Source organism: Pleurodeles waltl, chromosome 9, assembly GCF_031143425.1.
Source record: "Pleurodeles waltl isolate 20211129_DDA chromosome 9, aPleWal1.hap1.20221129, whole genome shotgun sequence".
Taxonomy (NCBI): domain Eukaryota; kingdom Metazoa; phylum Chordata; class Amphibia; order Caudata; family Salamandridae; genus Pleurodeles; species Pleurodeles waltl.
Genome location: NC_090448.1, coordinates 792,347,278 through 792,374,923, shown reverse-complemented (window position 1 = coordinate 792,374,923; position 27,646 = coordinate 792,347,278).

The following is a 27,646-nucleotide window of genomic DNA, read 5'->3' as shown; positions in this document are numbered from 1 at the left end:
TGTGGGTTCCATGCTGGATAGACCATCAGTTTCAAGATAGCTTGACTGGTGAGAGGTTATACCCCAAAACCGATCCCAGGATTCTTGATTTCCAGTCCAGGGAGGAACTGGCCTGGCAGTTAGGGCTGTACTGTTCCCATGTAGAGCAAGGTCAAGGCTGATGTGCAAATGGCTGGGTCAAAACTAAAATGGCGTGGTGAACAAAATAATGATGGATTAATCCCAGATCTGTGACTGGGGGTGAATGTTTGACAATGTTCAGCATTCAGTCCATCATCTTTTTGTGTTGCATTTTCGCCACAAGTGGGAAGGGTATGTTCAGACGTGGGTCCAGTGCTCGATACACCACCAATTTCAAGCTAGCCTAGCTGATGAGGGGTGATACCCCGAAACCAATCCCAGATTTCTTAATTTCCAGTCCAGGAAGGACCCGGACTGGCAGTTAGGGCTTGACGTTTCCCATAGGGAGCAGGGTCAAGGCTGATTTGAATATAGCTGGCTCCAAACTGGGAAAGTGTGGTGAGCAGAATAACGATGCATTACACCTAGCTCTGTGACTGGGGGTGAATGTTTGACAATGTCCAGCATTCTGTCCGTTATCTTTTCATGTTGCATTTTCACTCTAAGTGGTAAGGGTATGGCCAGACATGGGTCTTGTGTTTTCTATGTCACCAGTTTCAAGCTATCCTGGCTGATGAGGGGGTGATACCCTGAAAGTGGTCCCAGAATGCTTGTTTTCCAGTACAGAGAGGACCTGGCCTGGCAGTTTGGGCTGGACTATTCCCATGCGGAGAAAGGGTCAAGGCTGATTTGCATATGACTGGGTCCAAACGGGAATGGTGTGTCGAGCAAAACACCAATGGATTAAACCCAGATCTATGACTGGGGATGAATGTTTGACAATGATCAGCATTTTGTCCATCAACTGTTTGCATTGCATTTCTACCCCCAGTGGGAACGGTATACTCAGACATGGGTCCCCTGATGGCTACCCCACTGGTTTCAAGCTAGCCTGCCTGATGAGGGTGATACCCCAAAACTGTTCCCAGAATGCTTGTTTTCCGATCCAGGGAGGACCTGGCCTGTCAGTTCTGGCTGGACTGTTCCCATGGAGAGCAAGGTCAAGGCTGATTTGCATATGGCTTGATCCAAACTCAAATGGTGTGGCAAGCAAAAAACTATGGATTAAGCCCGGATCTATGATGAGGGGGATGTTTGACAGTGGTCAGCATTCCGTCCATCATCTTTCTGTGTTGTGTTTTCACCCTCAGTGGGAAGGCTATGCCCAGATGTGGGTCCCGTACTTGCTATGCCACCAGTTTAAAGCTAGTCTGGCTGATGAGGGATGATACCCCAAAGCCGATTCCAGGAGCTTGTTTTCTGGTACAGGCAGGACCTGGTCTGGCAGTTTGGGCTGGACTGTTCCCATCGGGAGCAGGGTCAAGGGTGATTTGCATTTGGCTGGGTCCAAACTGGAATGGCATGGCAAGCCAAATAGCTATGAATTAAACCCAGATCTGTGACTGCAGGGGAAAGTTAGACAATGTTCAGCATTCCATCCATCATCTTTTTGTGTTGTGATCTCTTAACTCCCCAACAATAGATAAGCCATTCATTTACTAATGTTGCATAGTGCCAAACAACCACCACTTGATATTCAGGTTCTCCACCTTGAGTGCTAACATGAATTTGACTTATGTATGTATGTATATGTGACTTACAATGTATACCCAAAGCAAGTATTGTTGCCTGTCCATCTGTCACTATAAAGCAGTAAATGTCTGAAGAGACACAGAAGCCTACATTAAAAATACCATGCATGCCTCTATGAATATTAAGTCATATCTGCCATGCAATAAAATACAAACAGGTGAATACAAATGTTGCTTTAGGATGTTCTGCTCTTCTGTTATCCTTTACCTTTGGAGTCTAACTTAATATCAGCAATGATTTATCATATCAAATGCACTCATCTATGATACTTTATTGCATGTATGACAAAGGATGAGTCCAGTTTTACATTCAAGGAAATCAAATGTTTGTGAGCATGTTTTGTACCACTGCAGACTTCCTAAAGTGTGAGTGCTGAATAGAACTTATGACAAATATAAATTTGAAATTAATACTTAAAATATATTTTATCTATTATTTAAGGGTAGATTACCTTCTAAATGACACAAGAACAACATTGTAAAACAAAAGAGTGATAAACTTGGTTGGTACATTTGAATTCATCCATTGTTCAATAAGTTAATCAAATGTTGTGTGTAATATGCTAATTGTTTGGTAGAATGATATAAGAATGCTTGAAATTCCAGCCTTATTTGTGTCTCTGAATACCCAAGCAGCTTATAGGTATTGAAATCTCTCTAACGTTAGGTCTTTCAGAAAGCAGGTGCCTGGCAATAGGGCCGGCACTCTCTTGTCTTGTCCCTGCTCTACCCCCTCCCACTTTTGCTTTTGGTCCTTCCTAGGGGTGGCCTCACCTGGCAGGTTTTGATGAGTGTTTCCATGAGGTGGAGGGTTGGTCCTGATTTGCATAAGGCAAGCCTTTGTCTAGAGTGGCATGAGGTTTGCCTAAGATATCCTGGGGTCTGTCTTACTGAACTGGGCCAAGTACAACTCTGTCAGCACTTGACTCTCAGTGGTGGTGATGGCAAGCAGTCACAGGATTCTCAGGGGGGTGTTGTCGGGACGCTTACGCTCAGAACTCAACAATGACCCAGCAACACCATAACTGATTGTCCAACCCAGTGGGTCCCAACCTTTGACTTCTGTGGACCCCCCACTTTATCATTACTGGAGCCCGGACACCCCCACTGAATCTTTATTGGAATCCGGGGACCGCCACTGAGTCATTACTGAAAGCTGGGGACCCAATCTGTTAATATCATTTGATTTTCTAAGCAGTTGCGGACTCCCTGAGGAGGCTTTGCAGACCCCCAGGGGTTCCTGGACCACGGGTTGGGAACCACTGGTCCAACTCATTGCTTTACTTTAAAAAAAGTAAAATGAACTTAACACTAATGACCTGGTTTATACTTGTTGGTGCAAAGCTGCACTAATGCAGTTTTGCACCAAAACGTTTAGCACCGGCTTGCACCATTTCTTTGTCCCAGCCGGGCACCATATTTATGGAATGGTGCAAGCCGGTGCAAAGGGTAGGATAATGTAAGAAAAAAATGACGTTAGTCGGGTGGGGCTGGCGGTATGGAAGAAGATGGTTTTCCACCCAAAAATGACATTAGGCAGGTTAGAGTAAACAAAAATGACTCTAACCTGCCTAGAGTCATTTTCTGACGCAGACCCATCCATACCACATGACTCCTGTCTTAGAAAAGACAGGAGTCATGCCCACCACCCCAATGGCCAGCACAGGGGACCAGGGTCCCCTCGGCATGGCCATTGCACCCTGTGCCATGTATGGGGACCCATTTCAGAGCCCCCTATGGCACTTTAAAAAATAAAATACTAACCTGTACTTACGTAGGATGGGGTCCCCATCCTCCGCTGTCCCTCTGGTTTAGGTGGGGGTGCCACTGAGGCCTGGGGAGGGAACATGTGGGCTTATTCCATGGTGTTCCACCATGGAACTAGGCCCACAGGTCCCCTAACGCCTGTCCTGACCCAGGCATTAAAAAATGGGGCAAAGCAAACTTTGCACCATTTTTTGACCCCTCCTCCCTCCCGTGCACCATTTTTGCACGGGAGTATAAATATGGCATTACGGCCATAGAGTCATTTTTTGGATGGGAACGCCAAACTTGCATCTCATTAAGGCAAGGTATTGTTCCATGTCCAAAAAATGACTTTAACTCCATAAATTTGGCGCTAGACAGGACTAGCGCCAAAGTATAAATCTAGAGTTCGTTTTGCACCGAATTAGAGTTTTTAAAAAAGTATGCTAATTCAGTGCAAACAGAGTATAAATATGCCCCTAAATACCACCCAGGCAATATCTAACTGGTACATTCCAGGGAACTGGCATGGGGGATACTGTGTAAACTCCAAAAGCAAGCGTGCCCACTCCAGGAAGAACTAGATCGAGAGTATCTCACAGGGAATTGCCCATTTTCTGGGAATCCCCATGTCCATGTTTAGTCTCAGAGATTGACAAAACCCAGGAATTACTGAGTATTACAAATAATGTAAGGTATGGCCTCACACATCACCCTGGGTTTATCATCAGTCAGCAACATTCCCCAGAAAATATCTAGCGGTGTTATGGGGAATGAAAATCCCTGGACTCTTTACCTAAGGTATTTCCCTTTATTCAAAGAGGGCCAAAGAGACAGTTAAAAATGAATGCAATGCATGGGAGCAATTAATATCCCCGTATCTTGTGGTGTGACATATTTCAGCCTGCCTAACGGCCCTGGAATGGGGTCACTGGTTTATGCCAGAACCAAGATTCTAAGGCCCATATTTATACTCAGTTTGTGCTGAATTAGAGTCATTTGTTTTGACGCTAATTCAGCGCAAACCTAACTCCATATTAATACTCTGGTGCCAAAGTTATGGAGTTTACGTCATTTTATGGATGTGGAAACCTAACTTACGTCAATGAGATGCAAGGTAGGCGTTCCCGTGCAGAAAACGACGATATGGCCTTAGCGCCATATTAATCCCCCAGTTCTAAAATCTAGCACGGGGAATGGGGGCCTTAAATAATGGCGCTAAGCTTGCTTAGCGCCATTATTTAATGCCTGGGTTAGGGCTGGCATTAGGCCAGAGACCATGGAAAGAGCCCACAGGTGCCCTTCCCTGGCCCCCAGGGACACCCTCGCCCAACCCCACCCACACCAGGAAGACACCTAAGTATGGGGGGACTCCATCCAAGGTAAGTATAGTTAGGTATGGGTGAGTATTATTTTTTATTTCACAAAGTGCCATGGGGGGCCTAACTTGGGCCCCCCCTTCATGGCACTGGGCCCAATGGCCATGTCCAGGGGACATAAGTCCCTTGGGCATGGGTTTTGGGCTACAGGCATGACTCCTGTCTTAAATGAGACAGGAGTCATGTCCATGGGGTTCTAACGTCAGAAAATGCCGATAGTCTGAGCAGAAGCATTTTTTTGCCTCTGCCCGTACTAGCGTCATCCTCTGAAGCTAAACCCCCTGTTCCCCCTACGCCTCCCCCACCTGGCTACCGTCCTTTTCCATGACGCTAGCTGGGCCTTACAGCTGGCTAGTGTCATACTATGAATATGATGCCCGGCTGGCGCATTGGTATGGCGCTATCCTGCGGTAAAAATCATTGTCAAAAAGTATAAATATGGGCCCAACTGTCCTAACTCCACTTTATAGCCACTTTCATATATCCATTAGCATGCATCCACAGGTACCTATTAGTATGGTCCTGCTGGACAGTGTTTGCTGATTCTGCGAGTTGTGGGAGGTCCTGTGTTTGGATAAACGGACAAAACAAAAATCAAAAGCACAATGAGACATTACTGAACATTGGACATGCAAAATGAAAATTATTTAAAAAAAGTATGTGATCACACTTGATACTTTGTAGATTATTGTGTCATTGTTTTTCTCACACGTGGTAGGTACACACTGCAAACTACTACAAATGTGTGATTTTGCCCAAGTTCAGTCCATGCCACAATCAATCATCTGGTTTTCTTAATCTACCTTTAACTAGATGGAACCCATGGAGGACTTCACGGCAAAACCCTTGGAGTCACACTCTGTGAGTCGGGAGACAAAGGCCCATATTTATGCTTTTTGCTGCAAAACTGTGCTAAGAGAGTTTTGTGGCAAAAAGTTTACCGCCGGCTTGAGTCATTCCACAGCGCCAGCCGAGCCCCGTATTTATTGAATAGCGCAAGCCTGCGCTAAACTTGGGCTAGCGTCTTAGAAGAAGACGCCAGCCGGGTGGGGGTGACGATAGGGAAGGAGGGGGTTGTGCGTCGGAAAATTAGGCTAGCCTGGACAGAGGCAAAGAAATGCCTCTAAACAGACTAGTGCCATTTCCTGGCGCACAAACACCAAAATCATGACTCCTGTCTTAGGAAAGACAGGAGTCATGCCCACCACCCCAATGGCTGGCACAGGGAACAAGTGTCCCCTGGGCATGGCCATTGCACCCTATGCCATGAGGGGGCCCCAAGTTAGGGCCCCCGATGGCAAAAAATAAATACTTACCTGGACTTACCTGGGATGGGTTTCCCCCATCCTCCAGTGTCTCTCTAGTGGGGGTGTTTCTGAGGCTTGAGAAGGGCACCTGTGGACCCATTCCACACTGTTTAACCATGGAAATGGGTCCACAGGTCCCCTAACGCCTGGTCTGACCCAGGCTTTAAATAATGGTGCAAAGCAAGCTTAGCACCATTATTTAGCCCCTCCTCCCACCCGTGCGTCATTTTAGCACGGGTATAGATATAGGGCTATGAGGATAGCACCATGTTTTAGCTAGGAACGCCTATCTTACATCTCATTGACGCAAGGTAGGTGCATGCATCCACAAAATGGTGCATACTCCAATATTTTGATGTTAGATGTGTCTAACGCCAAAATGCAAATATGGAGTTAGATTTACACCAAATTTGCGTTAAAAAAATGACGCAAATTTGGTGCAACTGAAGTATAAATGTGGCCCAAAAGGTGAAGTATATATAAAATTGCGTTAGCAACCCAATGATGGGTAATGTGGATGTAATAAGGCCCAGTATACCCTTATGCAGTTACTCCTTCACAGGTGTTTCCATTTGTTCTAATTAGAAATCACAATGAACCCTCCTTGTTGCTTTCCCTTTTGGAGGTTACTGCTTAAGAGCGCATCAGGTTGCGCGTCACTGTCGTACATCATTGTTACCCATGCCCATGACACTGTTGACGTGCAGGACTTTCAGGAAGTGTATTTTTGCAGCCTGGCGCTAGGAATACAGGTGTGTGCTGCGAACGACCGATATAGCAGTGTACAACTCTGTTTTTTCAAACAACCCTGTCTATGGAGCTCGATTCAACCAATTTTTTACAATAAGGTCCTCAGATATGGAGTAATCTCTCAGTGGAATGTTTCAAGGTACTTGTCAGTGCCCGTATCTTTATCAGACGTGCATGTGTTCATGTTCGTATGAATAGACCAAAGTTCTGTTGTTGGAATAAACAAAATAATCTAGGTGGAGCTTCTGTTGTTCCCCTGGGGGAGCTGGTAGTATCACATGTAGTCTATTAATGGCCAATGTATATAGACTGCCAGAGGTTATGAATCAGTTGGGGTAAACATTAGACCCACCTCTGTTCTTTTATATGGAGAGTCTGTGGTATGTTGATTTGTGACCACATTTTCAAGAACCACCCCTATGTAATTTTATGATTTTTTAAAATCAGGATTAGTTTGTCAATTTGGCAGACCTTTTCTTATACCTTATGTTACTGCGATGTTCGTTGATTCTGATGTGCACTTCGTGTGATGTCATCGACACATAACTGAGTTCACATGGACATGTGATTATGTATACTCCATTCTCATTGCTGCAATTTGTATAATTTTTATCAACCCATGGTCTATTTGTGCGTATATCAATTATTTTTATGATTTTCATAAATTGGCGCACAGAACATGTATCTCGGTATGCTATCTACCCTTTCCTCCCCCTTTTGGGTGTCCCTACTCCTCTGACTTAGATGGATCTCCCCTGTGAAATAGACTGTCTAATACGGCATAAGTCAAGGGTCAGTTGCAGATTTCCTCTTTCAGTTATAGAAGCGTGCAGTTCAGTGCAGTTCCACTTTTTAAGTCCATAAAGTCGCACCACAAGCAGGTCTTCCTTCAAGAAAGAAAGATCTTCAGTTCCTCTTTCTGATGGTGGGTTGATGCTCTTGGTTCATGCCATCCTCAGTTCGCAACAGTTTGGAAAGTAGCCATGTACTCACGTCCTTGGTCACAGTGGCGTGGAAGGCTAACTTCTTTTAGTTTCAGTAGCATATGCAACCACAGATCCTCATTCTATCCCGCAACAGTCACTCAGGAGAGTTTGATGCCCTGTGACACCTGGAGCATGTAGATCGCTCTCTGTTGTTCTCCTTCCTCTAGCAGACCCCAGCAGCACCAGGATCTTGCTTGCTGCTTGCTGCTTGCTGCTTCCTACACAGTCACACCTCCTGCAGGGCTAGCAGGTTCCTTTCCTCTCTCAGCAGGCAGGTTGGTTTCTAGTTAATTCATGTCAGGCGGATCGCTTCTTGAAAGCATGGCAAGATTTGAGGTGATATCCTCTCATCCCTTAAAGCTGGCTGTTAAGCAGACATCAGCTCTGGTTGTACATTTGTCCATTCCTTTGAGATGTGGATCCACTGTCTGCACTTTCATCAAAGGTTTATAGTCGTTTTCCCTTCAAATGTCCTTTCCAGGCTGTTGTCCAGACAAAGATTTATGTAGAGTGCTCCCTACAGAAGGGTAGTCTATAGCCTGGAGCACTCACAACTAAAGCACATAGAGGTGTGAGCTTCAGCACCTGACTGTCATCATCCACCCGGATGGGGAAAGATAAAAGGCTGACCTCATCCAAGGGTTCCCTTTCACCTTGAACAAGATACTGCTGAACCACCCTTCACCCTCACCATCGACCAAATGGCAGTGCTACAGGAGACCAATCAGTAACTCTTCCGATCCAAAGGCCTAACTGAATTTTGAAAGGAGTCATGTCTCACTGCCCCACTTCCTTGTTTAAATCTTCTCCCTCCAGCTTCAGAAATTCCGAAATGTCAGCCAAACACTTCACTGTCTATAAAAAGAATCTCAGTTCCATCTTGATCGCAAAGCCGGGCAAAACAAAAACAAAATGGGTTCAACAGGTCTCCATTATTTTGACTCATTCATCCGTAAAATACATGTACTATATAGGCCACATATACCTACAAATACACTTAGGCCCTTATTATGACTTTGGCGGTCAAAACAGTTGACCGCCGAAGTCAAGCCCACCAGGAGACTGCCAGTGATGGCGGTCTTGAGATCACCATAGTATGACTCCTGGCAGCTCTCTGCCATAAATTGGGCAGAGAGCCTCCAGCAGCCATACTGGTAGTCGACAGTCTAGTGGAGGTTGCTCCGTTGGCACCGCCACGTCATCACAATACCACCCGGCGTATTACAACTTTGTAATCGGCGTGGCAGTGTTGTGGTGACAGGCGGTGCCAGTGGAGCAGTTCCCATGGACCCTGTTCTCTCCCGGACGACCACCAGGTAAGGTGATCGACCGACAGGGGGCAGGGGTGTTGAGTGTTGTGTGCATGAATAGGTGTGTGTGTATGTGTGTGTGTCACGACTCACGTGCTGCTTGCGCCTGGAATTTGCAGATCTGGTGGCGTGAATCTTCAATGTTCGGCTTTGGCCCAAAAAGGGGCGACTCTTTCTGGTAGCCACGGTGCTGTAGGCAATGGAGACACCAAGAACAGACCGTGCCCTTCAGAAAGTAGCGCCAGAGGGAAAAACCCCTTCCAAAGGGGAAAAACCTCCAAACAGGAAAAGTCCTGGAGAAAAACAAGAACAAACAAACAGGAATCCAAAAGGAGCAAAAATCAGAAAACACAGAATGCTGAGTCCAAAACCAAAAGGCAAGGAAATCAGGAGCGAAGACACCAACTGAGCAGAAAGTGTTGCAGCGCAAAGAAAGAGGAAAAACACAGCCCTTATATACCAAAAAACAGGAAGTGACCCACAGGAAGTAAAAGGACACCATCTTAGATAGGGAAACAATATATAGAACAGAATAGTAGAGGAACCATAGAGAATAGGGAACAAGGAATGCTGGGAAAGCACAGGAATCTGGGAAGGAGGAAAAGACATAAAGAAAGGCACACAACAGACTGCAAAAAGAAGAAAGTACAAAGAAACGAAGAAAAACAGGTAAGAGGGTTCAGAGACCCCTGGGACAGTGAAAGGCAGAAGGAAGAACGAGGCCCCAAGCAAATCTGGGGCCTCGAAACGCGCAGGAGAGGCTGGGGGCGCGCCGCGTCTTAATAACGCGGTGTGCGGCCCGAGCCGAACGCCCGGCAGAAGTCGAGCTCTCGGCTCGCGCCGCACCGCGCGGCGCGACAGTAGGTCCCCCTCCCGAAGGCCCAGGTTTAAGAGGGAATAAACAGTGAAAGCGTTGAGTCAGGAGAGGAGCGTGAACGGAAGAGGCATCTTCCCATGAACATTCACTGAGAGGATAACCCTTCCAATGAATCAGATACTGAAGTCGTTTATGAAAAAGACGAGAGTCACAGATTTCCTGCACTTCATATTCAGGAGCATCATTCACAAGGACAGGAGGTGGACAAGGAAACTGACGTGAGTAAGGATCAGGCACATAAGGTTTAAGCTGAGAAACATGAAAAACCGGATGGATCTTCCATGTATGGGGTAAGTGAAGACGGACAGTGACAGGATTGACCAACTGGAGAATACGGAAAGGCCCATAGTAACGAGGTGTGAACTTGTTTTGAGAGAGACGTGAGGGCAAGAATTTGGAGGAGAGCCAGACTTTATCTTGCAGATGATAATTTGGATTGGTTGTACGTCTCTTGTCTGCAGCCTTCTTCATATACCTCTTGGTATGTAACAAATTAGATCGAATTAGTTTATGGAGTTGGAGAAGGCGTTTGGAGAAATAGTTAATAGCAGGTAGAGGAGAGTTGGATTGTGGAGAAGTAGGGAAAGAGGTAGGATGAAAACCATAGGAACAGAAAAAGGGAGTGACCTTGGAGGCACTATGGACTGAGTTATTGTAGGAAAATTCAGCTAAAGAGAGGTAAGTGCTCCAGTTACTTTGGGTAGAATTGCAAAAGCATCGAAGATATTGCTCTAGTCCTTGGTTCAGACACTCAGTCTGTCCGTTGGTCTGAGGATGGAACCCTGAAGACAGGGCTCTATTCATATTCAGTGTTTTACAAAAATGCTTCCAAAATCGGGAGATGTACTGAGGTCCTCTATCAGAGATTATGGTATGTGGAAGTCCATGGAGACGGAAGACATGATCTATGAATATTTGACCTAGTTCTTGGGAAGTAGGCAGCTTTTTTAGGCCAGTGAAATGAGCCATCTTTGTGAAAGAATCCACTGTGACCATGATAACCCGGTTTCCTGCTGATGGTGGGAGCGAACACATAAAATCAGTAGAGATAGTATGCCATGGGGCCGATGGAACAGGCAAAGGTTGTAGTAATCCTGCCGGTCTGGTGTGAGGTATTTTGACTTGGGCACATATGGGACAGGCCTGAACGTATCTTTCCACATCCAGTTTCCAGGTAGGCCACCAAAAAAATCGTGAAAGTAGTTCTTGTGTGGCTTTGATGCCTCTGTGACCAGCTACAGGGGAATCATGGCACATTTGTAATGCTTTCTTTTGCACCTTGTTTGTAGGGAGGAATATCAGGTCTTGGTAATAAAAATATCCTTGTTTCTTGTACAATAATGGTCTTAGTTCTTCTATGTCATGGTCCGATAGGTTGGCGTATTCTTGTTGTACTTCTTCCAGGAAAGACTGAGCCACTCCAATGATCTTACTGGGTTCTAGAAGATACTGGGATGAGGAAGGAGAACACTCTGGATATCGGCGAGACAGAGCATCAGCCAGAATGTTTTGAGATCCTGGAATATATGTAATATAAAAATCGTACTGACTGAAGAAAAAGGCCCAGCGGGCCTGACGACTATTCTGGCATACAAAATTTCTTAAACATTGTAAATTATGGTGGTCTGTCCTCACCTCAAATGGTTCCTTGGAACCCATCAGAAACTGCCTCCACTCAAGGCAGGCTGTTTTCAGAGCCAATAATTCCCTTTCAAGTACGGAATAATGTTGTTCAGCTGTGGAAAGGATATGAGACAAATAGAAAACAGGATGTTCAAGGCCATCATCCTCTTGTCGTTGGAGTAAGACAGCTCCGATGGCTCTCTCAGAAGCATCAGTTACTACTATAAATTGCTTGGTGGTATCTGGATGTCTTAAGATGGGGGCTTGGGTGAAGGCTCTCTTTAAGCTTTGAAAGGCTGCTTCAGCAGCCTCAGTCCAGACAAACCCCTTCTTTAAATTGTCCTTCTTTAAGGTGTGAGTTATGTGGCTAGTCTGACTGGGAAAGTCTAGAATGAATTGTCGATAGAAGTTTGCTAAACCTAGGAAACATTGTGTTTCTTTTATGGTAGAAGGAGAAGGCCACTCTAGGATAGCTTGTACCTTTTCTTGATCCATAGCTATGCCGGTGGGACTTAAATGATAGCCCAGATATTTGACTTCCGTTATGTCGAACTCACATTTCTCTGGTTTGCAAAATAGTTGATGATCACGAAGTCTTTGAAGAACTTGTTTCACATGGGAAGTATGGAGTTCAGGATTTCTAGAATAAATAAGAATGTCATCTAGGTAGATCACGACTGTCTGATTAAGTAGGTCTGAAAACACTGAGTCCATAAATCTCTGGAAGATTGCCGGGGCGTTAGTAAGACCAAACGGCATAACCCTATATTCAAAATGGCCAAATGGGGTCCTGAATGCTGTCTTCCATTCGTCGCCTTCTCTTATGCGTAAAAGGTGGTAGGCTCCTCGTAAATCCAATTTAGTAAAACGTTGGGCCCCTCTGATTGCTTCCAGTATGTCCCTGATGAGAGGCAAAGGATAACGATCTTTAATGGTGATTTTATTCAGACCTCGAAAATCCAGGCACGGACGAAGATCCTTAGTCTTCTTGGGCACAAAAAAGAGAGGGGCCCCAGCCGGAGACGACGATGGAACAATAAGACCACTCTGTATATTTTCGTCCAGATACTCCTTTAGAACTTCCCTTTCGGGTTCCGTGAGGGAGTACATCCTCCCAAAAGGAACAATTGTGCCGGGTTCTAATGGAATTGCACAATCATATTTTCGATGTGGAGGTAGCACAGGTTTTGACGGTTTTTGGAAAATATCCTGAAACTCCAAATAGTGGTCTGGGACCCCTTGGACCGTATTAATGGACATACCAGTGGCACCTTCAGTAGCTAAGGATCTTTTCGGAGACCAATACTTGTCGGAAGTAAAATTGCGAAGACAAAGAGACTGTCCGGGTAACCCAATTTATATATGGGTTATGTCTAATGAGCCACGGAATTCCAAGAATGATGGTATGGTTAGGGGACGTAATAAGATCGAAGGAGATGTGTTCTTGATGGTTTCCCACCTGTAGACTTAACATCAGGGTAGTGGTGTCTACAGGACCAGAGGATATCAAAGATCCATCCACAGTGTGTACCTGTTCGGGTACTTCTTTTGCTTGAGTAGGAACTAGGTTAGCAGCAGCCCATGTCTTGTCCATGTATATACCACTAGCACCACAGTCTAGTAATGCCATAGTCTTTTCTTGACGACCGTCAGGAAGTTGTAACAGGACAGGAAAGATGAACAAGGCAGTTGTATTGTCATTAAAGGAGCTGATGGAAGGTATAGCTGTAGATCCCGTCCCCTCCCTTCTTACAGAGGACGGGAGGTGGCGTTTCCCGAAGGTCTGGACGGACGTACTGGACAGGTACGGAGTATGTGACCAGCAGAACCACAATACAGGCACAACCCTCTCTTGCGTCTGTCTTCTCGTTCACTAGCAGAGAGCGGACCTCGGGTAGTATCCACCTGCATGGGTTCCCCTTCGATGTCTCTAGCAGGAGTGCGAGGTTCCTCGGAACGCTGCAGGTATGCACGTGAGCTACTTGGCTGGGTAAACCCTCTACTCCTTTTCTTTTCCGATCTCCGTTCCTGAAGACGATATTCGATGGACAGTGCTTGATCCATCAGGCCACGAAGATCTTCCGCTCTGGTAGAATGCACTAGTTCATCCTTTATTTCTTCTTTGAGTCCTCTACGAAATAATGTTACCAGAGTACGTTCCACCCAAGTGGTCTCTGCCGCCAGCTGACGAAAACGGGTTATATATTGCAGGACGTCTTGGGAGCCTTGTTGGATGTCGCACAAGGCTTCTTCAGCGGAGGCTTCCAATCCAGGACGGCTAAACATTTGTTTGAAGCGACTCACAAAGGCGGAATAGTCTGACAATACAGGGTCGTCGGAGGACACCATCGGGGTTGCCCAGGCCAAGGCTGGACCGGATAAGGCACTGATAAGATAACCCACCTTGGTCCTGTCGTGGGAGAATTGAGTAGGTCGGAAGGCGAAATACACCGTTAAAGCATCCAAGAACTCGCGAAGCTTGGTTGGTTCACCAGAGAAACAAGGGGTAGAAGCGGAGATTGTCGGAACATCACTGGTGCGGTGGGCCAAAGCCTGTCGTAACGCAGCATTTTCATTACGTAGTTGTTGCAACTCCTGGGCTTGTTGCTGAATCGTGGTTAACAGAGATTGCTCCGGATCTGCAGCAGCCGCCACTGTATTATCCATGGCGTTTGAGGACGTCGGAATGGTTGGGCGCTGCAATCTGTCACGACTCACGTGCTGCTTGCGCCTGGAATTTGCAGATCTGGTGGCGTGAATCTTCAATGTTCGGCTTTGGCCCAAAAAGGGGCGACTCTTTCTGGTAGCCACGGTGCTGTAGGCAATGGAGACACCAAGAACAGACCGTGCCCTTCAGAAAGTAGCGCCAGAGGGAAAAACCCCTTCCAAAGGGGAAAAACCTCCAAACAGGAAAAGTCCTGGAGAAAAACAAGAACAAACAAACAGGAATCCAAAAGGAGCAAAAATCAGAAAACACAGAATGCTGAGTCCAAAACCAAAAGGCAAGGAAATCAGGAGCGAAGACACCAACTGAGCAGAAAGTGTTGCAGCGCAAAGAAAGAGGAAAAACACAGCCCTTATATACCAAAAAACAGGAAGTGACCCACAGGAAGTAAAAGGACACCATCTTAGATAGGGAAACAATATATAGAACAGAATAGTAGAGGAACCATAGAGAATAGGGAACAAGGAATGCTGGGAAAGCACAGGAATCTGGGAAGGAGGAAAAGACATAAAGAAAGGCACACAACAGACTGCAAAAAGAAGAAAGGACAAAGAAACGAAGAAAAACAGGTAAGAGGGTTCAGAGACCCCTGGGACAGTGAAAGGCAGAAGGAAGAACGAGGCCCCAAGCAAATCTGGGGCCTCGAAACGCGCAGGAGAGGCTGGGGGCGCGCCGCGTCTTAATAACGCGGTGTGCGGCCCGAGCCGAACGCCCGGCAGAAGTCGAGCTCTCGGCTCGCGCCGCACCGCGCGGCGCGACAGTGTGTGTGTGTGTGAATGGAGGGGGTGGGGAGTGTTGTGTGTGTCTGTGTGCATGTGTGTGCAAGTGTCTGTGTGTTTTTGTGAATGCGGGGGTGGGGGAAGTGTTGTGGCCATGTGTGCATGTGTGTGTGAATGTGCGAGCATGGATGTGTGCGTGTATGTCTGTATGTGTGGTGCTTGCGTGGATCGGGGGCCAGTATGGGGCTCTGGGGAAGGGGGGGTCAGTACAGGATTGGGGGAGGGGGAGTCAGTACAGGGATCGGGGGTCAATACAGAGATCAGGGGATGGGGGTCAGTACAGGGATGGGGGGAGAGGGGTGTCGCTGCTTGGGGGGCTCCTGATGGGGTCGGGGGCAGGGGGACGGGCTCCTACAGGTGGGGGGGTTGGGGAGTCCTATAGAGGCGACAGGAATTAGTATTCCTGTTGCCAGTATCCTTACCGCCAGGGATTTCATGGCAGGGCTGCCGCCACGGAATCCCTAGCGGTAAGGATACTCATTATACCGCAGGCTGTGTTAGGTGGACCGCCGGGTCGAAGGAGGTCCCATCCTGCTGGCGGTACAGGTGGTGAACTGGCTGCAATGTAGCCAGTTCAATGCAATGCTCATCATTTGGTGGTCCTGCACCGCCACGCTGTCAGCGGTCTGGCTCGCACCGCCGGCGGGGCAGGACCGCCAGGGTCATAATGCCCCCCTAAATTTGTCAGTTCCAGGATCTGGGTTAGCTTATAGAAGTGGAACTTCACACAAGTAGGCTAGTAATCCTCCATTACAGTGTCTCAGATAAAAGGTCTGGTCACATCTATCACTTCAAAAAACACAATTTGCAGCCGCCACCACTCTACATGATAAACCCCTGACAGGGACAGTAGTCCACAGTCAATATAAGATGGCACACTTGTTATGCCACTCCATGTCATAGGAGAGGTCCAGGACCTCATTCACATCAAGAGCCAGGCCTAGGCATCCTTGCACCAGCTAAATTAGTGTGAGGCAAAGGACAAAAATCAAAAGGCAGGATACCACATACTAGCGTTCAGGCACTCATGGCAGGAGAATACGATTGGCCCCATGCAGGGGACATTCCTGTCCCAACACCAGGGTACTGGTAGAAATCACGAATGGGAATGTCTTAATGCTCCCGATTACACCATGGTGGCCTCATAGACCATGAATTACAATCCTGAAACAGATAGCAGTGGGCCCACCATGGGTCCTTTCCACACATCTCCACTCACATCTCTACTTCTCTTTCCATATCTGTTGGAGGAAGTGTTATTGCTTCTAAGCCTAACATCCCAGAAATTGAAAAATCAAGTCTCCAGACAAATGGGTGCTCAAAAACTTTTGCAGCTGAGATCCAAATTTCAGACCCTAAACAACCTTGATGGAATATTAAAACAACCGTGGACTAATCTTTTCTATTGTAAACCATTAGTTGTAAGATTACTGAAGAGTTTTGGGAGTCACAGACTTCTAATGCTTTCACCTGTTCCTTAAGAAGCTTACACTGCAGCAGTCTACCCTGTACCTGTGCATGGTTATCCAGGGGGCAAAGTGGGCGGGATCTACTGTAACCAATTGTCCAAAGCACTTTTAGTTTTCCAAAATAGGTTCCAAACTTTTCCTTATCAGTTAATGTTGACCTTGAGTCGGTCATCCTGAAAGGGAAGCAGGGAGACATTTAAATGTGTGCAAATGGTTAATCAGTAAATCTTTGGAACTAGCATTGGGTTTAATTGATAGAATCATTTCAAGCAGCATGGTGACAGAGTTATTCTTTTTGAGAGGTACTGTAAGGCTTTAAACTTTTCTGAAATGCATTTTTCAACAAATTACATGTATTCACATTGCTTTCTGTCACAGGGTGGGATCTCTCAGCACTATAAATGTGCAAGCGCCTGCTCCTGTGTGCTCCCGCCAGGATATATATCAGTGTCTCCCAAATTACACAGGCACCTGAAGTGATTGCATTATCCAACTGAGCTTTCCTACTAGACTTGGGCATTTCCCATAGATTAGCTTAGCTTGCATTTATTTTTCTTTTAATGTGTGTACATTATGTTTAACATGCAGTTACTTGTAGTTGAAAGGCCAAAAAAACAGTTGAAAAATATTTTTTTAATTTTAGCCATAACTCACACCACGTCCCTGCACTCACTGAGCCCGATCCCACTGTGCTTCGGAGCAAAGTTCCCAGACTTTTTTATTCCCTTTGACCACTGTGTGCATCTATAAAATTTGCTAAAATCTTTCCACTATTCAAAACGTATTACTATTAGATTTGTTGATGCTTATTTTGAGAACTATACTCCCCATCTTATTAAACCCCCAACACTTCCCCCACACACACACACACACACACTCAGGCCAGCTCTAACAAGGGCTCCCCGATAGTAGTCCTCAGATTATTCACAAGTAGAAAAACATTTTTATGTCAATCGTAAGTGTGCGGCCTCTTGTATACTTTAGTACACTTCTTCTTTTGGCTTAAAGCGATTTGATTTGTTGGTTACTGTGTCCTTTAAAAATCCTTTCTTGCTAGAGGGCAGTTCTACCTCTTTGTCCCTACTTTTTCTCTTTCAGAGCAGGGACTAACTACTGTATTATCACACTTTGTTTCTTTATCTGTTGGTTTGACAGACTACTTTATTTCTGTGTTGCTCCTGTTACACAGAGGGTTTTTCAGGCTGATAGCTCTGTGGGTGTTTCACCCTGATAGCTGCTTGCATTTTATTGCAGCATTAGTCTCTCGCACGTTCTCCAATGTCGCTGACATTTTTTTAATTAGTATTCATTGTTATTTTCTGCACACGCCCCATTGTTACTTTTTGGTTAGCATCAGAACGGCGCCCGCTTCTCAGTCGCCAAGCTTCATCTTCAATCATGGCTGCCTCTTCGGGAGGCTGCGCAAATTTCTTTTGTTCTGCCCGGCTCGCTCTCCCGGCATTACAAGAAAAGCGCACAAGGCTGATTGGGTGCATTCATTCTGTGCCTCTTGTTTCAGAGTTCAAAGAGAAGCAAGTCACTCAACACTAGCTATTGAATGGTGGCTGTTATGCTCGCCTTCTTGAAGTTTTGCCGTAAGACTCCGACCACACATAGGGGGTCATTCCGACCCCGGCGGTCGGTCGGCGGGAGCACCGCCAACAGGCTGGCGGTGCCCCGCAGGGCATTCTGACCGCGGCGGTTTGGCCGCGGTCAGAACAGGAAAACCGGCGGTCTCACGCCGGTTTTCCGCTGCCCTCAGGAATCCTCCATGGCGGCGCAGCTTGCTGCGCCGCTATGGGGATTCCGACACCCCATACCGCCATCCTGTTCCTGGCGGTTCGCCCTTAACAACACAAAAGGATGATGGACGGAGTGCTGACAATGCAAACACTCACCCCTAGTCACAGATTTGGGTTAAATCCATCGTTCTTTTGCTCACCATGCCACCCCAGTTTGGACCCAGCCATATGCAAATCAGTCTTGACCCTGTTCCTCATGGGAACAGTCCAGCCCGAACTGCCAGGCCAGGTCCTCCCTGGATCGGAAACAAGCATCCTGGGACCGGTTTCGGGGTTTCACCCCTCATCAGCCAGGCTAGCTTGATTCCAGTGGCACAGTGAGCAAGGGACCCACGTCTGGGCATACCCTTCCCACTTAGGGCAACTTTAACAACACAAAAGGATGATGGACGGAGTGCTGACAATGCAAACACTCACCCCCAGTCACAGATCTGGGTTAAATCCATCGTTCTTTTGCTCACCATGCCACCCCAGTTTGGACCCAGCCATATGCAAATCAGTCTTGACCCTGTTCCTCATGGGAACAGTCCAGCCCGAACTGCCAGGCCAGGTCCTCCCTGGATCGGAAACAAGCATCCTGGGACCGGTTTCGGGGTTTCACCCCTCATCACCCAGGCTAGCTTGATTCCAGTGGCACAGTGAGCAAGGGACCCACGTCTGGGCATACCCTTCCCACTTAGGGCAACTTTAACAACACAAAAGGATGATGGACAGAGTGCTGACAATGCAAACACTCACCCCCAGTCACAGATCTGGGTTAAATCCATCGTTCTTTTGCTCACCATGCCACCCCAGTTTGGACCCAGCCATATGCAAATCAGTCTTGACCCTGTTCCTCATGGGAACAGTCCAGCCCGAACTGCCAGGCCAGGTCCTCCCTGGATCGGAAACAAGCATCCTGGGACCGGTTTCGGGGTTTCACCCCTCATCAGCCAGGCTAGCTTGATTCCAGTGGCACAGTGAGCAAGGGACCCACGTCTGGGCATACCCTTCCCACTTAGGGCAACTTTAACAACACAAAAGGATGATGGACGGAGTGCTGACAATGCAAACACTCACCCCCAGTCACAGATCTGGGTTAAATCCATCGTTCTTTTGCTCACCATGCCACCCCAGTTTGGACCCAGCCATATGAAAATCAGTCTTGACCCTGTTCCTCATGGGAACAGTCCAGCCCGAACTGCCAGGCCAGGTCCTCCCTGGATCGGAAACAAGCATCCTGGGACCGGTTTCGGGGTTTCATAGCCTGGCTGATGAGGGGTGAAACCCCGAAACCGGTCCCAGGATGCTTGTTTCCAGTCCAGGGAAGACCTGGCCTAGCAGTTCGGGCTGGACTGTTCCCATGGGGAACAGGGTCAAGACTGATTTGCATATGGCTGGGTCCAAACTGGAATGGCATGGGCAGCAAAAAAACGATGGATTTAGGCCCAGATCACTGTACTGGGGGTGAATGTTTGACAATGTTCAGCATTCCGTCCATCACTTGTTGTTTTTGCTTTGTCGCCCTAAGTGGGAAGGGTATGCCCAGACGTGGGTCCCGTGCTTCCCATGCCACTGGATTCAAGCTAGCCTGGCTGATGAGGGGTGAAACCCCGAAACCGGTCCCAAGATGCTTGTTTCCAGTCCAGGGAAGACCTGGCCTAGCAGTTCGGGCTGGACTGTTCCCATGGGGAACAGGGTCAAGACTGATTTGCATATGGCTGGGTCCAAACTGGAATGGCATGGGCAGCAAAAAAACGATGGATTTAGGCCCAGATCACTGTACTGGGGGTGAATGTTTGACAATGTTCAGCATTCCGTCCATCACTTGTTGTTTTTGCTTTGTCGCCCTAAGTGGGAAGGGTATGTCCAGACGTGGGTCCCGTGCTTCCCATGCCACTGGATTCAAGCTAGCCTGGCTGATGAGGGGTGAAACCCCGAAACCGGTCCCAGGATTCTTGTTTCCAGTCCAGGGAAGACCTGGCCTAGCAGTTCGGGCTGGACTGTTCCCATGGGGAACAGGGTCAAGACTGATTTGCATATGGCTGGGTCCAAACTGGAATGGCATGGGCAGCAAAAAAACGATGGATTTAGGCCCAGATCACTGTACTGGGGGTGAATGTTTGACAATGTTCAGCATTCCGTCCATCACTTGTTGTTTTTTCTTTGTCGCCCTAAGTGGGAAGGGTATGCCCAGACGTGGGTCCCGTGCTTCCCATGCCACTGGATTCAAGCTAGCCTGGCTGATGAGGGGTGAAACCCCAAAACCGGTCCCAGGATGCTTGTTTCCAGTCCAGGGAAGACCTGGCCTAGCAGTTCGGGCTGGACTGTTCCCATGGGGAACAGGGTCAAGACTGATTTGCATATGGCTGGGTCCAAACTGGAATGGCATGGGCAGCAAAAAAACGATGGATTTAGGCCCAGATCACTGTACTGGGGGTGAATGTTTGATAATGTTCAGCATTCCGTCCATCACTTGTTGTTTTTGCTTTGTCGCCCTAAGTGGGAAGGGTATGCCCAGACGTGGGTCCCGTGCTTCCCATGCCACTGGATTCAAGCTAGCCTGGCTGATGAGGGGTGAAACCCTGAAACCGGTCCCAGGATGCTTGTTTCCAGTCCAGGGAAGACCTGGCCTAGCAGTTCGGGCTGGACTGTTCCCATGGGGAACAGGGTCAAGACTGATTTGCATATGGCTGGGTCCAAACTGGAATGGCATGGGCAGCAAAAAAACTATGGATTTAGGCCCAGATCACTGTACTGGGGGTGAATGTTTGACAATGTTCAGCATTCCGTCCATCACTTGTTGTTTTTGTCCTGGCGGTTTGCCCGCCAGGAACAGGATGGCGGTATGGGGTGTCGTGGGGCCCCTGGGGGCCCCTGCAGTGCCCATGCCAATGGCATGGGCACTGCAGGGGCCCCCGTAAGAGGGCCCCACAAAGAATTTCGGTGTCTGCTTAGCAGACACTGAAATTCGCGACGGGTGCAACTGCACCCGTCGCACCTTCCCACTCCGCCGGCTCCATTCGGAGCTTGCTTCCTCGTGGGAAGGGGTTTCCCGCTGGGCTGGCGGGCGGCCTTCTGGCAGTCGCCCGCCAGCCCAGCGGGAAACACAGAATCACCGCGGCGGTCTTCTGACCGCGGAGCGGTGTTCTGTCGGGGGAACTCTGGCGGGCGGCCTCCGCCGCCCGCCAGAGTTAGAATGACCCCCATAGTCTTGCAGTAAGCCCCACCTCCGTTGTCTCCAAAGTCTTGTTTTCACGTTCACCTCCTCCACTGTTACAACATCAGGCCAATCCCCTCTGAAGGATTGTCACCAGGCTCTGCCTACTATGCTTTCACCGCCGTGTTCTGAGCTGTGAGTGTGGGCCACAGGAGCGGCAGTAGGTCAGGCACCGCTGGAGTGCCATGGCCAGCTTGGGCAAGAAGTATTATGTATATTGCCTTGGGGAGGTAACTAGTCTATAGTTACAATGCATAGAACACCAGGACATGGAGCTGTGATTGTTCTCTTCTGTGCACAGGTGCAGGGTACCACTGCCCGGCCCTACGACCACTCAGGTGAGGAGGGGTCTGTTTATTTCCAATCACTTCTGCATTGGTCCACTAATAGTTTCCACACATGTTCTGATACTGCATCATGTGCCTCAAAGGTTCTATATGTGGCAGTTCGCAGTGCTACAAACATCAATTACATGCAAATATAAACATGCTTAGGGGACTTAGGGGGTCATTACAACATTGGCGGTAAAAGCCGCTTACCGCCGTGCAGAAGACCGCGAACACACCGCCGCAGCAGCGGAAATCCGCCACAGCTATAACGACCCACAGCTCGTAATCTGCCAAACTTCAGACACCCACACAAGTCTGCCACACCAAAGGTCAGTGATAAACTGGCAAAAACAAAACCTCCACTGTCACGCCAACAGAAATACGCCCACACTATCACGACACACGAATCCACGCGCCGGTCTTTCAACCGCGGTATTCCATTGGCGGTACACACCTCCACGCTCAAAACACACACACATTTACAAAACACTACCACATTGGACAAATCGAAATACACACACCTGATACACATACACACACCACTCCCACACACCCATTACAATATAAAACACACACCCACATCACCCACAAACCCTTATGACAACATTACAGAGAGAAGGCCAGAGAGAGAGACACTACAATCCACAACCAAGCATCCACAGGCACAAAATACCATCACCAACAGAACTTCTACGCACCTCACACAACACACCACTACATATCAGCCCAACTATCACCACCCCACACATCCCCCACACCACCCCATGGCACGGCAAAGACACCCCAGGTTCTCTGAGGAGGAGCTCAGGGTCATGGTGGAGGAAATCGTCCGGGTAGAGCCACAGCTATTCGGATCACAGGTGCAGCACACCTCCATAGCTAGGAACATGGAGCTATGGTGAAGAATAGTGGACAGGGTCAACGCAGTGGGACAGCACCCAAGAAATCAGGATGACATCAGGAAGAGGTGGAACAACCTACGGGGGAAGGTTTGTTCCGTGGTCTCAAGACACCACCTTGCGGTTCAGCGGACTGGCAGCGGACCCCCCACCTCCTCCCCCACAACTAACAACATGGAAGGAGCAGGTCTTGACAATTCAGCATCCTGAGGGCCTCACAGGAGTAGATGGAGGAATGGACTCTGGTAAGTCAAATCTTTAACTACTTCATCCCCCACCCTACCTGCATGCCATCACTTACCCCCACCCTCACCCTCACCCCCATCACTCCAACTCCTCACAAATGTCCCAATATCACAAACCACCCATCCCAACACCATGCCCTGCATGCAACAACAAAGCATGGACACCCAGCACCAAAGCATGGCCACTGCACATACCCATACACCCCCCTAAACCATAATCACACAAGGTCACACACAGGAATGCAAGCACTGGGGTACATGGCCACCCACCCATTGCACACCATGCCACACACAGATGCAATAAATATCCTTTTATACCCCTGCAGGACCCCTACCCAACGTCACCGGACAGGAGGGTCCACACATATCCACACCACCAACGGAAGAGGCCCACAGTGATGGCAGCAGCTCTGTCCAACTGGATCTAGATGACCAGCCCGGCCCATCGGGGACCTCGGGACAGTTGGTTCCCCACACACAGTCACAGGCCACTACAGACCTTCCTCCCTCTGGAAATACCAGCACAGCACCCACCCAGCAGGCCCATACCTCTGTCCCCAGGACCCGTCAAGCAGCAGTGTGTCCACCACTACAGGGAACCCAGGCTAACCCACCACCCCAACAACAACAGGTACCTGGGGGCAGTGGTAGTGGGCACACAGTCCAGGGTACAGTGGCCCAGGAACACAGGGGAACTGGGAGGGCTGCTGTGCGACAGGGGGAGGACAGGCCAAGGGAACCCACTTTCCACGAGAACCTCTCCTCCATCATGGGAGCCTACCACCACTCCCAGGAGACGATGGCAACGGTACTGGCCAAGTTTCAGGAGAGCCAGCGCCTGCAGGAGGAACAGTATTTGGGCTTCAGGGAGGAACTCAGAACCATCAATTCCACCCTGGGCACCATCGTAGGGGTGCTGAAGGAAGTACTCAACACCAGGAGGGACACTGTGGCACAACAAGGGGCCCCTGACACTAGCATGGACGATGAACTGCCCACCACCTCCGCCGGCGCTAGTGGACAGGATGCCCTGCCACAGGACCACCACACCAGCACCCCACCCCCTGCAGAGGGAGAACCACCCCGCAAACGGTCCCTGAGATCCAGGACAAAGACAGAGAACGATGCCAAGACCCCCACCAAGAAATGAGGCCACCCATCTTTCTGTCCCACTTTGTCACCCTGTCCATCCTCAAACTGCCCCAGCTCCACTTCCTATGCCTATTTGGGCAATGCACCTGTGAGACTAATAGACTGGACTCTGCCATGGACATTCCTCCACCATCACCCCTCACCATTTTACAACCGCCTCCAATATTGAGCACTTAAATAAAAACCCTTGAAGCACAAAACAATCTGGAGTCAGTCTGTGATTTCGAAATAGTGTATTAGCAATTACAGTGACAAAATGCTCTTTCAATTGTAATGTCAAGATACCGATGTCACACAGCTGTAGTTCATGAGGAAACAAAGCAGATGTCACACAGTGGGACTCACATCTGTGAAATCGTAAGGAAAAGTGACAACTTAGTGACCATACACTGGGTGAAAACAACAGACAGTAGAGAGGTAGTAGTGTTAAAGTACATGTAGTAGGCCGGTCTGTACTCTTACCTGTGTCTCACTGGAAATACTGCTGGAGCACCGAGTTCCTGTTGTCCATGTTCTCTTCTTCTGCTTCTTCATCTTCACTGTCCACAGGCTCCACAGCTGCAACAACTGCGCCATCTGGACCATCCTCCTGCAGAAAAGGCACCTGTTGTCGCAAAGCTAAGTTGTGAAGCATACAGCAGGTCACGATGATCTGGCACACCTTCTTTGGTGAGTAGAATAGGGATCCATCTGTCATATGGAGGCACCGGAACCTGGCCTTCAGGAGGCCGAAGGTCCGTTCTATAATCCGCCGAGTTCGCCCATGGGCCTCATTGTAGCGTTCCTCTGCCCTTGTCCTGGGATTCCTCACTGGGGTCAGTAGCCATGACAGTTTGGGGTAACCAGAGTCACCTGCAAATGGCGAGCGACAACTGTTAGACACACACTAACCTGTAGGGATATCCCCAGACCCAGACAACCATTCCCACTGTCTTGCTTCCAGGTGCTCACCTAATAGCCACACACGGTGCCTCTGCAGTTGACCCATCACATAAGGGATGCTGCTATTCCGCAGGATGTACGCGTCATGCACTGAGCCAGGGAACTTGGCATTCACATGGGAGATGTACTGGTCTGCCAAACACACCATCTGCACATTCATGGAATGATAACTCTTCCGGTTTCTGTACACCTGTTCACTCCTGTGGGGGGGGGGGGACCAAAGCCACATGTGTCCCATCAATGGCACCTATGATATTGGGGATATGTCCCAGGGCATAGAAATCACCTTTCACTGTAGGCAAATCCTCCACCTGAGGGAAAACGATGTAGCTCCGCATGTGTTTCAGCAGGGCAGACAACACTCTGGGCAACACGTTGGAAACCATAGGCTGGGACATCCCTGATGCTATGGCCACTGTTTGAAATGACCCACTTGCAAGGAAATTGAGTACTGACAGCACCTGCACTTGAGGGGGGATTATTGTGGGATGGCGGATAGCTGACATCAGGTCTGGCTCCAGCTGGGTACACAGTTCATGGATTGTGGCACGGTCAAGCCTGTAGGTGATGATCACATGTCTTTCCTCCGTTGCCGACAGGTCCACCAGCGGTCTGTTCACCGGAGGATGCCGCCATCTCACATGTCCCAGCGGACGGTGCCTATGAATGACAACAGCGAGCACAGAGTCAACCAACTTAGAGGTACGTACCCACAGCTTACACAGAACACAAATCATGATCCGAAAAGTGGCCTGTTTATGTGTTGAGGCTAGGCCTAGGTATGTGTGACGTAGTAAAAAATTAAGCCATGTGGGGCCCTGAAATGGCGGCTGCCTGACATCTAAAGTGGGACAATGGGATGTGAGGTAACTGCGCTGGCGTTGTACACCGTCGCGGTAGGCGGTCGATGACCGTGGCGCAATGCTGCATTGATTAACATTGGACCCTGTGGGTCCCAGGAGCCAATGACGATGTACGCCGGCGGTGCCGGTACGCACCGCCACGGACGTGACCGCCATTTTCTATCTGTTCAATCACTCAATACCTGATCTTCGACAGGAGAGGACCTACACTGCAAGTGCTGCTGTGACCTCGGTCTGGAAGAGACAATGGCTCGAGTGTCTGGGGAAAGGGCCCCTGCCTCCACATCGGAGGAGTTGGAGAGACTCGTGGATGGGGTCCTCCCTCAGTACACGCTACTCTACGGTCCTCCAGACAAACAGGTTAGTACACTGGGAGCATGCTGTATGGGCTATGCCTGTGTGGAGTGGGGTGGATGAAGGGGGGGGAGATTGAGGCGTGCATGAAACGACGATGAATGCATGTGCCACATGGCAAGGGTAGGGATGGGGGCCAATGACTGTGACGGTGCAGTTGGTAATAAAATTCCTCTTCCCCCTGTACAAATCATGAAGGTCAGCGCCCACCAGAAAAAATATATTTGGCGTGCCATCGCCAAGGACGTCCGGACCCTGGGGGTCTACCACAGACGGAGCACCCACTGCCAGAAAAGATGGGAGGACATTCACCGCTGGAGCATGAAGACGGAGTAGGCTCAGCTGGGGATTGCCTCCCAATGTGGGAGGGGTGTCCGTCGCACCATGACCCCCCTGATGTTCAGGATCCTGGCGGTGGCGTACCCGGAGTTGGATGGGCGCTTGAGGGCATCACAGCAGCCACAAGGGGGTGAGTACACTCTCATCCAGCTGATTTTGCGCGCAGTGGAGGTGTCTGGGTGGGGGAGGTGGGCTGTGGGTTTCCCTAGGCCAGGGCGAGTTTAGTAGGCAAGGTCCCTCTGTAAGGCAGGCCATGTGGCACCCCACCCCACCTCAGTAGAGTGCCAATTACACCTAGTAATGCCCCTGTGTCATCCATGTGTGCAGATGTCGTCCATAGCCTTGTAGGCCATGTCCCAGGGATTGAACAGTGGAGCCCAAGAGCGCTGCGTAGTGCAGGGGGCTTCTGTGTCTGTCGTATCCGCCAACGGTAGTGGTAATGCATGCACTGAACATGCCTTTCTTCTGTCGTTCCCCCCCCCCTTTTTGTGGTCTCCTTGTTCTTGTGTGCATTAGCATCATCAGGTGGAGGAGCAGTGGCACCGGAGCAGGAAGGAGCTGCATCCCACATGGCCCTGGAGGGCGAGACTATGGACTCGGAGTTCACCAGGGGGACGGAGGGCGAGGGGAGCTCCACGGCGGGGACAGGAGCTGACACCAGTGACCCGGACTCGTCCTCTGATGGGAGCTCCCTTGTGGTGGCGGCACCATCTGTGCCCCCCGCTTCTACAGGTACAGCCGCCATCCCCCCTACCAGTACTGCCCTCCCAGCAGCCCCTCAGCCTTTGCCCCGTGCCCGCTCACCCAGGAGGGTGGGCATCACCTTCGCCCTAGGCACCTCAGGCCCTGCCCCAGTCAC